The sequence below is a fragment of the Aethalodelphis obliquidens genome, unplaced genomic scaffold, assembly GCF_003676395.1.
Source record: "Aethalodelphis obliquidens isolate GAN/ISIS:26980383/991018 unplaced genomic scaffold, ASM367639v1 scaffold18, whole genome shotgun sequence".
Lineage (NCBI taxonomy): Eukaryota > Metazoa > Chordata > Mammalia > Artiodactyla > Delphinidae > Aethalodelphis > Aethalodelphis obliquidens.
This window is the reverse complement of record NW_020837962.1, coordinates 12,934,070-12,952,467: the sequence shown is the minus strand read 5'-3', so window position 1 is coordinate 12,952,467 and position 18,398 is coordinate 12,934,070. Positions and strand designations below refer to the sequence as shown.

At 51.5% G+C, this 18,398-nt stretch overlaps 1 long non-coding RNA gene and 1 other non-coding gene across 2 annotated transcripts in view; both read left to right on the top strand.

Annotated features, from left to right (window-relative positions):
* The window catches only part of LOC113626389 (uncharacterized), a 39,059-nt gene continuing 20,661 nt past the window's right edge, over positions 1–18,398 (top strand). The window contains exon 1 of the long non-coding RNA XR_003435138.1: positions 1–1,011. This is a non-coding gene — a long non-coding RNA (uncharacterized LOC113626389). The remainder of the gene's footprint in view (positions 1,012–18,398) is intronic.
* Positions 10,584–10,687, top strand: LOC113626645 (U6 spliceosomal RNA). Its single transcript, XR_003435201.1, has one exon. It is a non-coding gene; the product is annotated as a U6 spliceosomal RNA (small nuclear RNA).

Sequence of the window (18,398 nt, the reverse complement as noted above, 5' to 3'; positions counted from 1 at the left end):
GTTCACCCCTCCCAGGTCCAGCGTGGGGCTCCCTCCCCTGGGTCGTGTCTGCCACCTGGAGATGCAGTCTGTGCAGACTGCTCTGGCCAGATGGGGTGCAGAACTTGAAGCCTCAGAGGCAGACACTAGAGTTACAGGAATCTAGACACCCCTCCCACCCCCGGAATTAAATCTCCCGGGGAGGGGGGCGGAGCGTCTGTCATGTGACACGGGAGAGGACGAAGCCAACGGGAGTCCACGCAAGGAGCGCGCCCTGGGCAGCGGAGCTCGCGGGGTGGAGACGGGCGGGAGCGGCACCGAGGGCACACCCGCCGGGCCCTCCCCACGCTCACGGCCCCAGGATGTGCCAGGCTCGCTGCTCGGGTTCACCCAGGACAAATCTGCTCTTGGGACTCGGCTTCGGGAGGAGCCCACGCACCGCGGGGCCCTGGCCGCTCGGCCGCCGGGACCGTAGAACAGGGTCAGTGGGCTTCCACTCAAGGCCAGGATTTCGGCAGGAAACCCCGCGCGACAGATGTCGTTATCAAAAGTCCTTACTGGACGAGGACTCCTAGCACGGAGGCTGACGGCTCATTTATCTAGAAAGCTTGAGCCAAACAAAGGTTTCCGGCGGTCTTACTGGTGTTAACGTGGGGTGTTTATCATGAAGAAAGTACTGTACGGCTCCGCGAGGGAAGGCCCTGCAGGAGGTTCCGGGCCGCCAAACTCTGGGCAGGTCCACGATCCCCGCCGCTGCCCTTTTTTCAACTGCCTGTAGCACTGGAAGCTCGCTGCCAGCTTGGGAGATCCCTTCCGGGTCGAAGCGCGGAGGGGGCGGAGCGCTCAGAGGGCCCGCCCTCCGGCTGATGGGCGGGGCCTCTGTGGTACGACGTCGTGCGTGGCGCCGCCATCTTGGAGCCGGGCGATGGCGTCCTCAGGGCGGAAGTGTGGCGTGGAGGGAGCCGGTGTTGTCACGTCTGTGACTCTCAGGTGTTCCCTTGATCTGGCTTCCCAGGCTCCTGTCAAGTTATGGTAGGTGACCTTTGAGGGGGCCGGACACCCTCACGGCAGCATTGGTGAGCGTGAACGGCCGCGGGACTCCGTGAAAAAAGGGGCGATGTTAGAGTCAGGCGACAGAGCCGGCAGGGTGCCTCTGCCTGACCCATGTCCCCCCTCTCAGGTCCCCTGCCTCAGGTCCCTCCTCTCAGGTCCTCCCTCTCAGGTCCCCCCACCCATGTCCCCCCTCGCAGGTCCCCCCCTCTCAGGACCCTTCCTCAGGTCCTCCCTCTCAAGTCTCCCCTCCCCACGTTGCCCCTTTCGAGGGACACCCTCCCTCCCTCCTAAAGGGCTGTTCTGGAAACCTGAGCTAGCCACTTAATTATTGTTCCAGGTGCGTTTTGAGGTGTGTCATGGAGTGGACACCAGGCAGTTTTGTGTAAAACTTACAGGCTGGGAAGATAGGTGACGGTGGACAAAGCTTGTATTCCAGCATGAGTCAGTTAAGGACTTGGGGCGCTGTCCCGGTGGCCTGTGGCTTGGACAGCAAGTAGAGCAGGCTTGCAGGAAGGGAGAGGGACGTGTTGGAGACAAAATTTGGTGAATCAAGGCACAGCAAAGGAGCCGTGACCTTTTGCACACCTGTGAAGCTGGTCTCCTGGGATCCACATCCAATCTTGCCCCACCACCATCTGCTAGGGTGTAGATGGCGGCTCCCACTGGGAGTAGTTGTGGCGTCTGGGGGGTGGAGGCTAGGGGTGCTGCTCAACACCCACAGGGGGCCCCACTGCCACCCTATCTTGGTGAGTCCCTGAGTTCTAACTTGGAGGCCGCCTCTCCTTGTTCCTCCACAGCCCCTCCCTCCTTAAGCCCCCTGGCCTGGTCCTGGGCAGGGCCTGGGTTGTGCAGGTAGCCAAGTCCCACCTTCTGGGGGGCCCATCTCTAACGGGCAAATGCGTCAATGGCAGGGTGAGAGTGCTCCCCGCGGTGTCTGGAGGCTCTGAGCCGGTCTTGTGCCGAGGTCTGTGGAGCTGCATCTCGGAGGAGGGTCCCAGCAGCCCTGCCAGGACAGAGTTTCATGTTACATTCACCCGAATCCCAAAAAGATACCTCTTGAATCTCCACGACTTTGTATGGTGGTGTCAGGTGGCTCCATCCTCGGCTGGCTGGGCCACCCGTGTCCCCTGCCTGGCACTAGGTGGAGCCACAGGCCCATGCAATCACCTCCCTACGTTGCAAACGCTGGACCTAGCTTTCAAATTCGGTCTCAGGACCCCTTAACTCTCCTTAATAAATCCACTACATGTAAACATCACGTTTTAAAGAAAAACAGCATTATTTTCCCATCGTTTTATGTTTGTGCAGATCTCTTAAAGGAGCTGCATTCTTGGCTCTGCTTCTGCTGAGTCGGTTCCGACTTTGCCTGTCAGGTACGTAGCCTCTGGAATATCCCACTGTACCCTTTCAAGAGGTCAGGGGTGAGAACATATAGTTCTTTGCAGCCCTATGACCCTGGACCCACCTCGTGAACCACGTATGGTTGACTCATGCCCTTTCTGGTGTTCTGTCCCCATTGATTTGCTGCCTTTTTTTTTTTTTTTTTTGCGGTACGCAGGCCTCTCACTGCTGTGGCCTCTCCCGTTGCGGAGCACAGGCTCCGGACGCGCAGGCTCAGCGGCCATGGCTCACGGGCCTAGCCCGCTCCGCAGCATGTGGGATCTTCCCGGACCGGGACACGAACCTGTGTCCCCTGCATCGGCAGGAGGACTCTCAACCACTGCGCCACCAGGGAAGCCCAAATTTGCTGCTTTTTGATTCCTTTTGTTGAAGATAAGGGGGGTCAGTCATAAAATATTTAGTATAATTTTATGAGGAGAAATGAGCTTGTGGAAATCTGATTTGTAATCAAGGTTACTCTGCCTGTTGGTCTTGCTGAGGCCCAGATATTTGAGATTCCCAGAGGACACCGTCTGTGTCAGAGACTGGTGATTGTGAGGGTCTTGGTCCTTTCACCTTTTGGGGTCTATGGAGAGACTGGGCTGCTGTGATTGTGGGGACATCTTGCTACTTAAAAAAATTAAGTATAGACTTAATTAAAACTTTCTTAGAGCAGATTTAGGTTTACAGAAAAACTGAGCAGGAAAGACAGAGTCCCTGTGTGTCCCCTGCCCTGCGCACCCCCCGTCACTAACCTCTGCGCTTGTGAGGTGCGCTCATCACGGTTATGAACCAACGCCAACACAGTGTTAAGTAGCATCCTCTTCCTGTGCCAGGCCCCCGTGATGTGTGGTCCTCACATCTCCTGGGCTCCTCTGGGATAGGGTCTCTGGCTTAGTTTTGATGGCCTTGACCATTCTGAGGTGTGCTGGTCAGGGATTTCGTAGGGTGCCCCTCAACTGGGGTTTGTCAGATGTTTTTCTCATGGTTAGGCAGAGAGATGGTGACTGCTGCTCGGACCACGACCTTTCTGTATGTCCTGCTTCCCTCCCCTAAGATTGAGAGGGACTAGAGGTACTGAACAGGGTCCTTCCTGTCCTCCTCAAAGGGAGAAAGAGAGAGGGAAGGGGCGAGAGCCTGAGGGGATGGCAGCCCGGGGCCAGGAGAGCATGTGGTGTCATAGAAGCAGCAACAGCAAAGCAGGGCCGAGGGAGATGGAGGCCCAATACCCTTGAGCATCTGGTGGAGCATCTGGTGGGAGCACCTGGTGAGGAGCCCTGCAGCCCCTCCGGTCTGAGGCCTCATCTCAGGGGGAGCCGAGGCTCTGCTTTGGTGAGGGACTCCTTGGTCCTGGTGGCTGAGCTCTGTCTGGGGAGCACATGCCCTCCCAGCTCAGCCCATGTTCCCTGGATCCAGTGGGCAACCAGCCTGCTGTCTCCCCGCTGGGCTTGCTCTCAGGTGAGCTAATGGGATTGTGAGTTCAGGCTGTCGTCTCCTCAGACTCCCCCTTTGGCTTTTCTGGGAGGCCTCACTCTGGCCTCAGGGCCTTGAGCCACTGCTTTCACCTGCTTTGCCCCTCAGGATCCCCATGAGGCTCTGAGGCCCCCGATGGTGCTAGTCATGGGTGACCAGCTCCTGCTGAGGGCCAGGCTCCACAGGGAGCAGGCAGGAGGGGTGTTGGGGAGCATGGGTGTGTGCACTGACGAGGTGGTGACTGTAGGGGCTGGTGGATACTCTGGGCTGGATTGGGAGGTGGGGGCCCCACTCCAGGCTGTCCCTGTCACCTTCCCAGCACTTGGGGTGGGAGCAGCCTGGAACCGTATGGCAGTCTGGGCCTTACCCCTCATTGTCCTGGTGACAACTGGTTTGTGGAAAAGCCTGTTTCCTTCCTAGAAAAAGAATGTTTGGCTCCACTCTCCACTGACATGTCCTTAATGAGTGAGGATGCTGAGTGAGGATCGAGGCTCCTGGCTTTTCATAAATGTTCTTAATGAGCCTCTGTTTCTTGTTGTCTCTCAGGCACAGCTGATGGGCAGTCTTCCCATCTGCAGGACCCGCCGAGGCAGCCCCCCCACCCCCCGGGCAGCAGGATGTGGTCGCAGAGGTTCTTGCTGCCTTTGAGAGACGGTCTCCGGACCCTTCTTTTCTGTTGGCTCATGGCTTCTCCCAGACCCTCCACCTGTGTGCATCTCTTCGCCCCATGGCCGCCCAGCCGAGGAATCTGCTTAGCATTTAAAGCAGAAACAGAACCAGCCCTGCCCCCCAGAAATTGAACTTTTTGTTGTTTGTCTTCAGAAAAGCAAACCAGGTGTTGAGTTGGGTTCATCTGGATTGCTTCAGCCATGGGTGAACAGCCAGACCTTCCCATTTCAATATCCACACGCCTCATTTCTCCCTCCCTAGTGAGGGTCAGAGGTGCTTTGGTTGTGCATGACACAGGCTACCCCATTTCACTGCTGGAGAGCTCAGAGCTCGCTGTGTAAGAAACAGAGGGAGGTAAGAGAAAGGAAAGCAGGATGGCCCCTGCTGATCATGCTCCCAGGAGCCTTCTGTGCCCTGGGAGCTGGGCTCACAAATGGTCTGGTGTTTCAGGGATGGGCCTTATTTTGGAGCCAGACTGCTGGGGTTCACATTCTGGTGTTGTCTCCTCCTGGCTGTGTGGCTTCAACTTCTCTGTGCCCTCGTTTCCTCACTTGTGGACTGGGGTTAACCCCACAGGGTGTGAGGATTAGATAAATTAAATCATGGAAGGGGCTAATGGTCAGTGCTGTGTAAGTGTCACCCCAAGGTGATTTTTTTTTTTTTTTTTTGCGGTACGCGGGCCTCTCACTGTTGTGGCCTCTCCCGTTGCGGAGCACAGGCTCTGGACGTGCAGGCTCAGCGGCCATGGCTCACGGGCCCAGCCGCTCTGCGGCATGTGGGATCTTCCCAGACTGGGGCACGAACACGTGTCCCCTGCATCGGCAGGCGGACTCTCAACCACTGCGCCACCAGGGAAGCCCCCAAGGTGATTTTGATGATGGTGGTGATGACAATGATGATGATGGTGGTGATGATGGTGGTGATGATGGTGGTGCTGGTGATGATGGTGGTGATGATGATGATGGTGGTGATGATGATGATGGTGGTGATGGTGATGATGATCATGATGGTGATGGTGATGATGGTGGTGCTGATAGTGGTGATGATGATATTGGTGATGATTATGGTGACAATGATTTTGATGATGGTGATGATGATGTTGGTGATGTTGATGATGGACTTTTCAGCCTTGACTGAACCAGGTCCTGGAGCTACTCCTAACTGCCGGGACTCATTTAGAGGATGCCAGACCGCCATCCCATAGACCCAGTCCTAGCTCCATTCTTTCCAACCACCTGACTTTGACTGTGGAAACATGTGGGACTGTAATGTAATAACATTCCATTTCATCTCCTTAGTTTTTCTCATATTAGAAAAGAAACACATATGAAGGAATATAATGGGTCCCGTGTAAAAACAAACAAGATGTGTATAAACTCAAAAGTCAAAACATAATTTAGAGGATCATAAAAGGACTCGCTGCTTGGTCTTTTTTGGTGCCCCAGTACGTACTGAATTGACAAAATATTTAGGTCTCAGGCATTTCCAAGCACATGTCTTGTATAGGAATTTAAGAATGCTTGTGTCTTTATTTATTTTGGAAGGGGAGGGGAATTTATTCATCTTATTCCAAGTGGAAGAATATCTGATGTATCAGGACAGAAATCTTGTCTTTTGTTATTGTCGCAAAACTTTATCAGAGGCTCTAAACACAACCATGGTTTCACTGGAAGAGTAAACCCTGGAGCGACGGGATGCTGGAGGTGATGGGGAGGCAGCACATGTGAGCAGGATGCTTATCCAAGCCGCTCAGCAGCATCGGTATAGCCAGGGTTCCAGGAAGCAGCCAGCTGAAGGGTCTCTGTCAGAGGGTGTTCTTGTGACCAGTACTTAGGGTATCATGGACCGTGGGCCACCGGCTCGGCCTGGGTTGGGGGAGGCTCTGGCATGTCTGGCCACCCGCTTCCTCACCTCTGTCACCGGCTTCCTGGAGTGAGGACCTGACACGGTTCCTCTCCTCTGCTCCACAACGGGCTCCCAGGCTGCCGTGGGGGCCACACTCCCTTGTTGGTTCCTTCTTCACTGGGTGTTCTAATCATGTGGGAGATTGAGTGGCCCTTAAAAGATCTGCTGGGCCTGGTCTTGGTGGAAAGAGCAGATGGAGCCTGTGCAGCAGCGAGTCCTGCAGACCCCGGGGACTTGGCCAGTGCTGGGTGACAGGGCAAACGTGTGGTTAAGGGCCGTGAAGGGGATCAGGATATGCCGAGCCAAAATATAGCACCTTGGCGTGAGGTTTATTTTGAGCTGAAGGCATTCGAGAATCAATAGATGCAGAAAGAGGCCTTTCTGGAGCGTCCCTCATCTGAATAAGAGCAACCTCTGGGAAATAAGGCTGCTGTAAATTTCTGTCGGGCCTGTCTGCTTCCAGGGGCGATACTGTGAATAAATCCTATCCCAAGTTCCTTCTCGGAGACATTATCACATACCTTTTTATGTTTCAATTGTTCTCTTAAAACCCGTTTCTCTTTCCTAAAGAGACTTGTTTTTCCTGTAGGAAGGCTTTTCTCCCGGCTCCCTTTCCCCTATTAAATTAGGTATATAAGCATCTAATTGAAACCATTTACTGAGCCAGCTACTTTTCTTGGCTCCCATGTGCATATGAATGAACTTTTTTCTTCTGTTAAATCTGTTGTCAGTTTAGTCCACACACGTCAGTTACTGAACGTGAGAGGGTAAAGGAAAAGGTATTTCCTACCCTACAGCTTCCTTCACCACAGAGGCTCCGTAACTTGGCCAGACATGGAGGTGGGGTGAGGCGATGCGGGTGGAGGGGGCATGGGGATGTGAGGGCAGGAGCCGGGACTGCCCCTCCTCCCCTTATGTGTGACATCACGCTCAAAAACTCACCAGAATGAGTGGGAAGATGGAGATTGATCCCCTAGGCAGACAAAAGATGGCTTTTCATCAGAAACAAAACATTGTCAGGCAGGAAGGTGAGTGAGAAGAGAGGTCCCAGCGAAGGCAGGTAAGGGTTGTAGAGAAGGGAGGGGCGTGCCTTCTACAGGGCGGGCGATGCGTCATCGTCTTGGGGGCTACACGTGTCAGAAAACTGAAAAAAATTTTAGCTTTTTCCTGTGTTTGGTTTAAATTCGGTTCAAAATGTCCCACATAGGAAACAAAAGGGGAATTTGCTGTGTGCTCCCACTGCACCCTGAACTTGTCATCTCCTTGGCGCTCAGAGAGAACAGTGAGTCCATCGGCTCCATCACCTGAGCCAACAGGAGCCACTGGGCCTCAGCCAGCTCTGGTGACCTCTGCCCTCAGGAGGAGCTGGGAGCAACCTGCGTGCAGGACGTCTGCCCCTCCTTCTGGAAGCCACACCCTAACCAGGTGCAGATGTGCTGGGCGGAGGTTTGCTGAGATGATTTAGAATGTTTATCATTGGAAACCTAATGTTCAGGTTGCAAGTGTGAGAGGTCATACCCGTATTTTCACGTAGATACAGAAGAACATATTTTCTGAATTTTGGGAGCTCCCTTAAATCATGCTGGTTTTTCAGGGCGAGACACTCCAGAACGTAAGAGAGTTAAGATGCAAAATGCTTTAACACGGCTCTCTAGCATCGTGTGTGCTTGGAGTACATCTGTTGAGAATTTTGCGTGGGCCCTGCTTTTGTGGAAACAAATCCGAATTGCCTGTTTATCAAAGGCGGAAAATTAAGGAGATACTGAGCTCGTGGTGCAGGGAATGGACGTGGTGGCACAACTTGGAAGTGGTAGAAAAATTATTTGTCACTATTATAAGCTTAATGGTGACATCTGGTATCACTACGTGTTTTCTGGCTTTTTCAGTTGAATTTTGGTTCTTCAAACCCTCTCCGGGATTGGAGGTGGCAGTGGGCTCAGGTTTCAATGGTGTGGAAGCCCTGGCTGCTGTCTTACATTACTCGGCTTGAGGTGTCAACCTGACCTCTGGGTCATTCCTTATGCTCTGGGATTACTGGGGTCCATTTCTTCCCAGGAGAAAATAAAATATAAAATATACTGGATGATAATGTCCTTTGATCAAAGATCCTTAACAAGGGAACACCCAGGAGATCATTAAAAGGCTGAGATCACCCCTCCCCCTGTTTCCAAACATTGACCAAAGGTCACAGCCTGTGTACTGGAGGGCATGCTGGACGACCCTGCGAGCCTCACGTGAGCACTGGGACCCTGCACGCCCAAGCCTCCTACATACAGGGCTACAGAAAGGCGAGTGGAAACAGGAGAAAGACTATTCAAATGCACTTCCCCAGAGAAGATAGGTAGATGGCCACCAAGCACCTGAAAAGATACTTGGCAAAATGCAAATCAGAACCACCACGAGATACCATTTGCCCCCTCTCTGGTGGTTATAATAAAAATGCAAAATGACAAGTGCTGGCGTAGATGTGGAGAAATTGGAACCCTCGTGCATGGCTGGTGGGAAACAGTCTGGAGGTTCCTCAGAAGGTTAAGCACAGAGTTACCAGGTGACCCAGCAACTCCACTCCTGGGTGCACACCCGAGAATTGAAAAGAGGCACCTGAGCACATACCTGCCTGCCCACGGTCATTCCTGCACAGTCACTGCAGCCGTAAGGTGGAAAGAGCCCGTGTCCATTGACGAATGATGGATAAACAGAACGTGGTCATCCGTACAAGGGGGCATCATCCGCTGTAAAAAGGAATGAAGTGCTGACACACTACAATGTGGATGAACCTTGAAACCATTATTCTAAGTGAAAGAGCCCAGACAGAAAGGGCCACATACATGACATGAGTTCACTTGTGTGTGAAACATCCAGGACAGGTAAATCGAGAGACAGAAAACAGATCAGCGGGTGCCAGGGGCTGGGGGAGGGGGTGGGGAGTGACTACTAATGGGTGTGGGGTTTCATTTTGGGTGATGGAAAAGTCCGGAACTAGACAGGTGTGATGGTTGCATGAGGGAGACCAGCGAGACTCCTTCCCCATCTGTCCGAGTGAGGACAGGGGATGGTGTCAAGGGTGCAAGTGTGTGGTGCTGAGAGGCCGCTTCTCTCCATCCGGCCCTTCCCATAGGGTTTCACGAGCTGAGAGCTGTAAGCTGGGGTCTTAGAGGAGCCAACCCCTCCTCCCCAGCAGGAGGAGGATGTTTCCTGTGGTGGCGAGGGGCACGGAGGTCCGGGAGCCACGGTACAGCCCCACGGCTTCCCACGTGGTCTGTTCTCTTGACAGGTTTGGCTGCGGTGAGTTTTGTGTGGCTGTTAGATATCTTCCCAGCAGAATCCCCAGAGAATTCTGAATTTCAGTTGCACTTTCTAAATTCTCATTAAGAGCTTTCACCCAGAGAAAATGATGGATTAGATTTTGCCGTTGGAAAGAAGCCAGATAAAATTAGATGACTTTTAGTCCCCATGGCCCGCGCCTCACTCCCTGCTTTTTTCTAAAGTCTTTGCTCTTCTTTCTTGGTTCCCAGCAAACAGGTGCCTGCAGATGTTTATTCGTTGAAAATACTGATGTGTGCAGCTCCCTTCGAGCCTCTCTGCTTTTGTTTCACGAGTGACTTTGCTTTTGCTCCAATCTCTTCAAGTCGAAGACAGCTTTGGGCCTTGGGCTCCATGTTGGCCAGTGTGTGGTTTCTTTCTTCTCTTCAGTAAAGCTTGTTAGTTGTTAGAACTTTATAGCCGTAAGCTGATAGAATATTTTGCTGCACAAAAGAAATTAATCTGATTCCTTGTCTGTATCTTCTTTTCTCTTCCAAACTCTCCTTCTTGGCAAAGTTAACCCACTGTCCCATCCAAGTACAATTAGGAGTTTGCCTCCCAACCAGCCACTTTTAGCAAAGCTGTGTTCTGATAGGCGACTGTCTTCTGTTACCGTGTATGGATGGTGAATTGTGAAAACAACTATTATTTCTTCCCGCATCAATACAAGGAAGAAAGATTATTCTGCACAAAAACTAAGACTTAGATTGGTCTGGAGGAGCTGATGAAACACATTGGGGAAGCCCCCTAAGGCGGTTGTTGTTTACAGGGGGCGCGGACATCGGCGTTATTCATGCGAGTGTTGGTTTAAATTCCACATGGTGTTGGCTTCAGCACCACGTGCACTAAAACTGGAACGATACAGAGATTAGCACGGCCCCTGTGCAAGGATGACACGCAAGTGTGTGAAGCAGTCCATATCTTTTCATGATCATTAAGTCAGTTTTCTCAGAAGAGTGATTTTCAGATGGGTACCCGGCCCCCACCTCTAGGAGGCTCTGTCAGGATTTTGAGACAATATGGCCTGAAAGAAAAATCACATTAAATTTTATGTTATGGTTTGCATTTGGAAAATTTTCTAAAAATAAAACTCATTTTTATTTCACAGTACTAACGTGGATCAGAAAGTATGACAAAGTCTTCCTGGCTGATAAGGCTGCGTGGAATATACATTCTAAGAGAGTGATCTTCAGGGTAGGGAGAGACAAGTACAGGTGGGAATTTTGTGATGAGCACAAGACTGCTTCTAAAGCTGCCAGATTCTCCTTTTCCCCTTTGTTTCTGCAGTTCTGTTACTTGCCACTAGATGTGTGTGAGTGCTGTTAAGGACTGCAGTCGTTAGTATGATAGATCTATTCCTGGCAATCCGTAGATACGCATAAATTCCACGTGGAATTCAGCAGAGATCTTGAGCAGGTTTCAGATGCCTCGCCCCCATGTGTCCCGGCATCTTAAATTAATCGTGTGGGAAAGCTCTCCACTTGCAACAAGGGAGATTTTTGTGCTGTATTCAGACGTGGGCGGATCCCAGTATGTGTTACCTGGCGCCTGGGAGGAACCTGTGGTCCGGGACGCGGTCAGAAGGACCTGGTCATAAACGACAGGCTTTCCAGGTGAAAACCTCCCGATTATCCTTCTGTGGTGCCAGTTTTGGCAGACTAACAGCACCCACCAAAAAGCATCCTTTCCGTCCTCCTGCCCCCAAATTTTAATGTCGTCCCAAAGGTGCTCTCATGGCAGCTGAAAGGAAAGTTTAATGGACAGTTTTATTGGTTTCTCAAGGCTGTTTCAAGATGATGCCGAAATCCCTTGGAATGTTTCTGGGACCGCGGATTCAGGGAACAACAAATCACCACCAACTGGGGGCCCGAGACAACACTGGTTCTCTTGCAGTCTGGAGCCTGAATCAGAGATTCAGGTGTCTCAGGGCTGCGCTGCCTGTGGAGGCTCTCGGGGGCTGGAAGGGGGAGGGTCCAGCCTCTGGGGCACCAGGTGTCCCTGGGCTGTGGCCGCGTCACTCCAGCCTCTACCTCCATCTTTGCGTGGTTTCTCCTCTGTCAGGACTCCAGTCGTTGGATTGAGGGCCGCCCTGATCCAGGATGATCTCATCTTAAAGATCCTTCACTTTATTACGTCTGCAAGGACCCCGTTTCCAAATAATGTCATAACCTGATATTCAGGTTGTATTCATCATGTTTTACAATTTTCTGTACCTTGTGATGTCTTGACATCTTAAGAAACCTTTTGCTTCCAGACCCCACACCACCTCTTTATCCACCTCTCACACACGGTGCCAACATTCCCCCTTGCCCTTAATCACCCAGGAAGAGGGACCAGACAGCTGGGGACAACCCCAGCGCCCCCGGAACTGATAAAGGCTCTCCTAGGCCTCCCCCTGACTCCTGCTTCCACTCGGGTGTTTCCCCATGGCCCTGCATGTGTGGCCTCATCTCTAGGACCCCTGAGTCTAATAAACTTTGTCTTCCCGAGCTATTCTTCTGTGCCCACACATGTCCGACCGTCTCATAAGAACACAGAACAGTCTGGGCACAGATCAGGGTGGATGTGGATATTTGGGGACACTCGTCAGCCCCCACGTGGACTGCACACACGTGTACATTGGCATTAGGCCAGCAGGTCTGGCCACTGTCCCCCTCCCGTGATGCACACCGGGACAGGGTGGCCAGTCACCTGCTGGGATGACCCCCATCCCAAGGCTGAGACCCCGGGAACCTCCATCCGGGCTCCGAGGTGCTGCTGACTCTGTGCATTTCAGATAAGCAGGAAGTTCCTGAAAGGAAAACCACAAGCTTTATTTTTATTTAATTCCAGCCATTCTGTGGTTTTTGGAGATGGTCTTTAAAGATTTGTTTTTGATTTTTATCTCAAAGAGAATGCAGAAAAGCCCATGGGTCGGGCTCCAGAGAAAATACACACAGAGAAGAGAAGCAGCGAGCTTGCCCCAGGCAGCTGTGGGGAGCAGGCAGGATGGGCCTGGGGGCACACTCTGGAGGAGGAGCTGCGGCTCCACCAGCTGGCGGTGCTGCCTGGAGCCCCAGCCTGGGCCACGCGGGGTGAGTCCCCACAGGCAGAGGGGCCGAGCGGGCTGTCGGGTTTAGGGGAGGTCTGCTTTCATTGTCACCGGCCCGGAAAACACACCAGGTTCCTTGTCCCCCCCACCCCCCCGCCGCGCCCCCGCCCTGGCCATAGTGAGGGTGACAGTGCCTCAGGGGTCCCATTCGATGCCGCAGGGGACCAGAGGATGGAGAAATGGCTTCCTAGAAAACACTGTGAGGGGTGCCCATTTGGGGTAGGTCAGATGGCTGGGAAGAAAGGAAGGGTCTTCTCTCTGAGAGCTGACCCTGGCCCTGGCCCACAGCTGACACTGGCCCTGGCCCAGAGCTGTGGCTCTGCCTGCACCCCTGGGAGGGAGGAACTTGCTCCGAAGGCAGACCTCCCGCGCCCGGCCTCTGAGAGCAGAGGTCTTGCCTGGAGCAAAATATCCTTGAGGTCTTCCCTCTGGGTCCTGCCCCCTGGATTCTGGGAGGTCTCTGTGCTGAGGGAGGGTCACCAAGTTCTTAGGGAAAAGCCAAAGCAAATTCAACATAAAAGCTAATCTGTGCTGTAGGGTCTTTTGGGAAGGGAAGGCGCTATGACAAGTCAGCACGCCCCAAGCCCACCTGGGTGGATCCTGTGTCAGTCATGATGCATGGTGGGCCTGGAAGACAGGCCAGCATGCGAACATCTCCGTCCCCTCTGTCTGGACTTGGTGACCTTAAGCTTTTGAAGAGCGGGGACTATGGCCTCGTGGGGACCTCAGTTTGGGTGTGTCTAATGTTGCTTCAGGACACGGGGTTCACGCGTGTTCACCTAAGCAGGATTGGGAGGGCGTGATTTCCATGTGGCTTGTTTCTGGCAGTGTTCACTGTGATGGTCCATCAGCACCGTGTCCGCCATGCCTCTTTCCCCCGCCGTAACCTTAGAACTCCAAAGGTCTTGCTCCTTGTTGGACTCTCCATTCATTCATTCATTCATTCATTCAATGTCCTATTTCATGCTCCTGCCCCAGAGTCTGGGCCTTGGCCGGTGGGAGCCCCTCTTTGTGGGTCTATCCTTACTCTGGACTGAAGGTGTTCAGGCTCTTCTGTCCCCGCCCAGCCCTGGACGTGGCCACTCTGCAGAGCCTGGTGCCTTCAGTGAGAGGTAGGATTTGGAAAGTACTCTAGATGCTCTTGGACGGAGCTAAGGAACACGTGAACGTGCACACACACGTTTGTGCACTTTGGTCTGTAGCCACTTGGATTGAAACTGAGTTCACACCCATATGCCTCCCGATTCCACCCAACTCCACAGCCTCCCTCGAATTTCTGCCTGTGTGTGTGAGTGACTCGCTACCTCAACAGCGGAACCCTAGTCCTGCTGGTCAGAGTCTCTGTTCTCGGTCCTCCGGCGTAACCACTCACAGCCCTGCGGCTGTGGACGCCTGCTCTGTGGCTCCTGTCCCTGGTAAGGATGCCTGCCTTGTTCTGACCCATCTAGAAAGGGCAAAGCTGGTCTGGGAGTAAGTGAATAAGGAGGCAGAAGGGCTCCTCAAAGCTGGGGTGTGCGTGTGCACATGTGTGTATGTGTGTGAGCATGTCGGCACAGCTAAGACACTAATGTGTGGAACCAGGGTGAGGCGTGTTGGCCGCGGCACCTGCTCCTGCATCTGCGTGTGAAGCGGGGCCCTGCCTGGCTCCTCCGGTGAGTGGACGACCCCAGTGACACCCGGGGCTGACAAAGTCCTCTCTTGGTGGACACAACTCTGCTTAGCAGGGCTGGTCACCTGGGGTCGCCCTGCAAACGTCGGTGCGGCTGAGTTCCTACCTGTGCTGGACACTGCCGTCACTAGACTTTCTGCTGGGCTCTTTGTCGCCGTCCCCGCCGCTCTCTGGTCTGGACCCCACCCCCTCGGGCAGCGCACAGACGTGGCACGGTGTGTGCAGACCCCCTGTCTGCGTGTCCTTGCTTCCTGTCTGCCTCCCGTCCCTTCTCTCCCCTCACAGCTCCTTTAGGGCCCTGCTTTGCCCATTATTTCTTTTCCTTTGGGGAGCCCCCTATGCATCCCAATTAGCATTTGAAAGAGCCCACGTTTGGACTTGACAAACCGGAGGTGGTTTCTGGCTACAGCAGTGGGGCCAAGTCTACATCCTGTGACAGGGACCGACCAGGGAGGGGGTGTCCTTGCTCCTGGGCCGGAGCTTGCAGGCTGGCTGATGGGCTGATGTTTGCACCTTGGGCTCAGGCCTGTTTGCTTTCAGGGTCTGTGTTACTTTTCCCAGGGCTGCCTAACACACAGGCTGGGGCTTCAAACCACAGAAGTGCGTCCCCTAACTGTCTGGAGGCCAGAAGTCAGATCAGGCCGCTCCCTCTGAGGCTCCAGGGGAGGCTTCTCCTGCCTCTTCCAGCTTCTAGTGCTGCCTGCAACCCTTGGCGTCCTGGCCTTTGGACGTATCCCCCATCCGTCTCCGTCTTCATACGGCTGTGTCTTGCCTCCTCCTCCTAGAAGGCCACCAGTCTTAGCGGATTAGGGCCGCCCTGCTCCAGTAAGACCTCATCTTAACTAACTACATCTGCAAAGACCCTGTTTCCAGACAAGGTCCCATTCTGAGATGTTGTGGGTCAGGATGTCAACATCTATTTTTGGGGACACAATTCAGCCCATAGCAGGGTTCCAGCTGTACCATCTTGTATTTGACAGTATCAAAATTATTTAAGTTTTTAAATATTTAATTTTCAGGGATATGTACTGAAACATGAATTTTTTCCCCACCCCAGTGCTCCGAGTTCCTCCCCGAGAGATGGCCACCCCGCGTTTCTCGGTGTCCTGGGGACATTCTGTGTGCACAGAGCCCTCCACAGCCCTCCACACACACACCCTTCTGCACCTTCTGTGGTCTGTGTGTGGGGGGTTGTCTCCATCTGCCCGGCCCTTCTTTGGTGGATGTAAGGAGCCGCCGTGTTAGGACGCACATAATTTAGTGATGTTAGAATGTAGTAGAAAGTATTGGACATAACAGAGAAGCTCTTCGTAGAAGCTGTTCTCACAGGCACAAGTGTGACCCAAGTTCCTGCAAGGAAGTGCCAGGTCATAGAGCGTGGCATTTATAATTCAGTTCTTTAACTTTTTATTGTGAAATGATCTCACATTTAGAGAAAAGTTGCAAAAATAGGTCAGTGAATCCTGCATTCCTTTCTCTCAGATTACCCAAAAGTCAATGTTTCCTATGTTTGTCTTCAGAGATTAAGTTGCATAATGGTGCCCCCCTCAACCCTAAATATTCCAGGGGTGTGTTTCCTAAACATGGGCGTTCATTCTCCTATGACCGAAGCATAAGTCAAAATCGGGATGTTAACCTCGATACAATACTAGGTGTTCTCTAATCTGCAATTTGTACTCACATTTCTTTAATTGTCCCAATAATGACTTTTGCACACTTGTTAGGTTAATTCCAAAGTGTTTCATCTTCTTGGTGTCTGATGTTGATGGGAGTTATTTTGTGTGGACATGAAGCTCTGGATTTCTGTGTGATAATTTCATGCCTTTGTGAACTCGCTTATTGTTTGAGTCAATTTTCCCCATTGATTCTCTATGACCAGACCTGCTGTCCAATGTGATAGTCACTTGTAGCTGTTGAATACTGATGCAAAAGCACTAACCAAAACATTGGCCATCAGAATACAACCCTATATAAGGAAAATAAAGCACCACAACCAAGGGGGATTTATCCCAAGACTCCGAAGTTGCTTCACTATCAGAAACTCTATACATAAAATTCACTATATAGACAGATTTCAGGAGAAAAATCACATGGTTCTCTCCATAGGTGCAAAAAAAGCCCTGACAAAATTTAATGCCCATTGCTGATAAAAATATATGTGCAGGGACTTCCCTGGTGGCACAGTGGTTAAGAACCCACCTGCCAATGCAAGGGACACGGGTTTGAGCCCTGGTCTGGGAAGATCCCACATGCTGTGGAGCAACTAAGGCCGTGCGCCACAACTACTAAGCCTGTGCTCTAGAGCCCGCGAGCCACAACTACTGAGCCCACATGCCACAACTACTGAAGCCCACGCGCCTAGAGCCCATGCTCCACAACAAGAGAAACCACTGCAGTGAGAAGCCCACGCACCACAGTGAAGAGTAGCCCCCGCTCGCTGCAACTAGAGGAAGCCCGCGAACAGCAACGAAGACCCAACGCAACCAAGATAAATAAATAAATAAATAAATAAATGTATGTATGCACATAAAATAAAATGAAATGAAACCAAACACTCGGTTCCTCAGTCACAGGAGCCCTATTTCAAAGCTCAATAGCTGCATGTGGCTGGTGGGTCCTGTTTTGGACATGGAGGATGTGGAACATTCCATCATCACAAAAAGTTTAATTGCACAGCATTGCTCTAAGCTTTTCCAGGTAGACGATCATAGCCTCTGCAAATAGAGAAAGTTTCATTTCTTTTCCAGTTCGTATGATCCTCACTGATTTTTCTTGTCTGATTACAATGGCTAATGCCTCTGTACAGTGCTGACAGTAGCATCTCTTGTTCAGGGGGGTGATGGGTTTAGGAAATGGTATATATATTTTGTTTTGTGAAGAAAGTATCTATCTATCAATATCTATTTTCCTTACTGTTTATATTTTTATCAGGAACGGGCATTAAATTTTGTCAGGGCTTTTTTTGCACTTATGGAGAGAATCATGATTTTTCACCTGAAATCTGTCAATATAGTGAATTTTATGTCTGGAATGTCTGATAGTGAAGCAACTTTGGAGTCTTGGGATAAATCCCCCTTGGCTGTGGTGTCTTATTTTCCTTGTTTGGGGTTGTATTCTGATGGGCAATGTTTTAGTTGGTGCTTTTGCATCAATATTCATAAGTGATATTGGCTTGTAAATGTCTTCTTTCATACTGTCTTTATTATAGTTAGGTTACCAATGTTCTTCTTGCTTTAGAAAAAGAATATAAAAGTTTTCCCCTCATCTTCAATGCTGTGGGATAATTTGTAAAGCTTTGAGACCATCTGGTCCCTTGCTCTGTGGTGACCTAAATAGGAAGGAAATCCAAAAAATAGGGGATATATGTATATGTATAGCCGATTCACTTTGCTGTACAGCAGAAACTAACACAACATTGTAAAGCAACTGTACTCCAAATAAAAAAAAAAAGACCATCTGGTCCTTAAAGATTTGGTAGAATTTATCTATGAAATTACCTGTGCCTATTGCCTTTTTGTGGGGACAGGGGGCTGAGTGTTTCCTGGTAACTTTATTTCTTCCATGGAAATGGGTCTAAGTTTTCCATCTCTAACAGGGCCAGTTTTTTTTTAATTAATTAATTAATTTATTTTTATTTTTATTTTTGGCTGCATTGGGTCTTCATTGCTTTGTGCAGGCTTTCTCTAGTTGCGGTGAGCGGGGGCTACTCTTCATTGCGGTGTGTGGGCTTTTCATTGCAGTGGCTTCTCTTGCTATGGAGCATGAGCTCTAGGTGCGTGGGCTTCAGTAGTTGTGGCATGTGGGTTCAGTAGTTGTGGCTCGCGGGCTTTAGAGTGCAGGCTCAGTAGTTGTGGCACACAGGCTTAGTTGCTCCAC